General features: G+C 55.2%; 1 pseudogene; it reads right to left on the bottom strand.

The window, feature by feature from the left end:
- Nucleotides 1-584: 584 nt before the first annotated feature.
- On the bottom strand, nt 585-1605 carry LOC136455170 (uncharacterized; annotated as a pseudogene).
- Nucleotides 1606-3104: the final 1499 nt, after the last annotated feature.

Raw genomic sequence — 3104 nt, 5'->3', positions numbered from 1 at the left:
GTACTGCTAGTTGGGCGGAGTAGCGGCGGAGCAGCGCGGACACGGAAAAGGGCGCGCGCTCCGCTGCTCCCTCGCTCCGTGTGGCGCCGTGTGCGGCTTCTACCATCCCCGCGTGGCCCAGCAGTAGCTTTGGATCCAAGCAACGCCGCCAGGAAACCGCACCGGAAGCTACGAGAAAGCCGAGCGCAGAGAAACCGCGGGCCGAGGCAGGCCAGGACAGGCGGTCGCGGTGGGCGTGGGCGTGCGTCGTTGTAAGTGGGGACACTGATGGGGGCGGCGTCCTCGCTGAGTCCTCCCGCCGCTACGCCACGTTTGGCGCTGCGCGGCGCCATAAAGTAATGGCCGGCCATGCATGCATGTAATAGTAGATAGGACAATTGGACATCCAAAATGATTGTCTTTTCCCGGTGGACATCCACTTTGAAACATCTGGTAAGAAGATACTCTGGTTCGGTGAAATTAGGCCACATAACATCTGGTTCAGTGAAATTAGGCCACAGGATACCGTAGACCGGTTGCAGCCGGTTGAGGAGAGAGAACAGCGGTGAAATGATATTCTTGCCCCCGCCGCTTTCTTCTTCCTCTCACCCTTTCTCTTTTTTTTTTCTGTTTCCTATCCCCGTCACGGGCGGCTGCGCCTCCGACGCCCGTTGCTTGCCTCCCGCGTCTTTAATTCCTTCATCCTTCCATGTCGATTGATTCTTCTTGATTGATAGATAGATAGGGAAAAAAAGAGCAAGCGGAGGGAAAGGGAAAGCAGAGCCTGTAGCGTCCTTGTCACAAATAGATACTAGATTGCTGGCAATGGCGTCGTCGAGGGGGGCTACCCAGGCCGTCGAGAACGGCCAGGCTCGTTCGGGCTTGGTAGTGCCGGCGGCGGTGGGCGCCCCGGAGCCGGCGGCGTGGGAGTTAACGTGGTTGTTGCCTGGTTCGCTCTTGCTACGGTGGAGGAGCATCTCCCTGATGAACACCCACCGCCGGGACCCGCGCGCCGACGACGACGTGGAGGGGGACGAGGAAATGACCGGCGGCGCAGCCTCCCCGTGCATCCCCCCGGTCGCGTCGGCGGTGCGGCCGGGGCCGAGATCCGGCGCTGGGACGAGCGCATTGATCAGCTTGAGCCGTGGCTACGCGCTGCGGAGCGGGGACATGGACCGCGCGCGGCGGTGCACGGACGCGCTCCGAGGCGTGAGGTAGCAGCCTCGCGGCCGCCGCAGTCGCCGTCGTCGTCGTTTCCGGGGTCGAGATCCTGGAACGGGGGCAGGGTCCGGCAGCAAGCCCCTTCCCGTCCCCTCCCCTGGCGGCGCCACCACATGCCCTGAACCGGCGACCACGCAGGAGCCTCCTCCCCGACCGACGCGCGCCCCTTCCCCTTCCGGTGGTGGTGGCGTCCGCGCTCCAGCCAGGGTCACCGAACTCGAACTCCACGTCGCCCGCGCACCCACGTGGCCCACCGGTGGTGCCCGGAGTCGAGGAGGCTGAGCACGAGGCCGAGAGGAGGAAGTGGTGGATGGGGCTGGCCAGCGTGCTGAAGAAGTAGCCTTTGCCGCCGATGGCGTGGGGACGTCCGGGGCTAGACGGCACGCTGGCGAACGGGACAGGAAACAGAAAAAAGAGAAAGAGAGAGAGGAAGAAGAAAGCGGCAGAGGCAAAAATATCATTTCACTGTTGTTCTCTCTTCTCAACCAGCTACAACCCATCCTCGGTGTTCTGTGACCTAATTTCACCAAACTAGAGTGTCTTATGATAAAATGCTCCAAAATAGATGTTCACCAACAAAAAAAAAAAAAAAAAGACCATCGCTTCTATTGTCCCTAGGACATAACACCTCCTTTTGCGTGGGGGCAGGCAGCGCCGATTGTCGAGGGTGCGCCGCGGATGCAGCTGCTGGCCCGCTGATGTGCTGCGCGCGGGGCGGAAACGTACGGCTTGGTAAATTGGTGGCGGGGTCCTTGGACCGCCGGTCTCACAGTATGAATTTGTAGGCTGGAGCCTGGAGGAGCCTAGGCCCGAGGGGGGTGGGGCCGTAGGAGGTGAGCATTTAGTGGTGGCGCGTACGCACACGCGTGATCAGGCAAGCAGCCGCTACCGACAAGGGTACTCTTTTTTTTAGACCAAAGAAAAATTAAATTAAATTATAGCTGATTACAGGATCATATTACAAGTACTCTGAAATACACTATATATATCCAGAAACTGATCATTTAAATTGTGCTCACATGCTTTGTATAGCTCCAAATCTCAATTCCAAAGCTGTATAATGATTTGTTTGGATGACCGCACAGGCAAACACTCAGCAAAAGTTCTGAGAACAGATGCCCAAAAACGACGGCCTATATTCCTGCAGGCGAAGTGGAGAAACTTCTTTTTTCTTATGTCTTCCTTCTTCTATCAGCCACCGAAGAATAAAGATGACTGATCTGAAAACTTTTCTCCTTAGTCCTTCATTATGGTCAGATCTAACCACAACGAATCGATAAAGAGATTAGAGAAAATTATTCCTTTGCGACGACATCATCTCCGTGTTGATGCCGCCGTCCAAAAAGCCAAAGTCTCCGTGAGCTCACAGCTAAAGAAAAAATTCCTATGGCTGTTCTGATCTGAGTATAGGAAGACTGCATACAAGCACCTACTTGATGCTAGAGTAACTCTAGTAGCTTGGCAGATGAACTCTCCTATTTGAGTCCTTGCTTTTGCTATAAAGGGTAAAAACACACGCCATGAGCAACTTGGGAAAACAACACCTTAAAAATAAGTATTTGTTAAATTTCCTCTCTGACTCGTAACTTTCTACGCTCGATAGAAACTCCGGCCCCTAATTCCATTTTCACCCTGTTCTGCATTTTTTTCTTGATTTTTTTCGTGAGTCGTGGTGTTCCTGACTCCTACCACCGACGCCCCTTGAAGCTTATGCACCTCCTGCCAACCCTTTCCTCGCTGAGCTATCACAAGCTGCGATCGACTTTGCTGCAACCACATGGCGTTGCCCTCAGCTTGCCCTGGAATGACATGATGAATGGTGAGGACGATAACCTGTCTTTCGCTAGATTGTTCAACTAAGACCCTCTTTGGCATAGCTCCTGGGTGTTCCGGCTCCTCCTCCG

This window comes from Miscanthus floridulus, chromosome 5 (genome assembly GCF_019320115.1).
Source record: "Miscanthus floridulus cultivar M001 chromosome 5, ASM1932011v1, whole genome shotgun sequence".
Taxonomy (NCBI): domain Eukaryota; kingdom Viridiplantae; phylum Streptophyta; class Magnoliopsida; order Poales; family Poaceae; genus Miscanthus; species Miscanthus floridulus.
The sequence above is the reverse complement of the archived record's forward strand: the minus strand, read 5'-3'. Positions and strand labels throughout refer to the sequence as shown.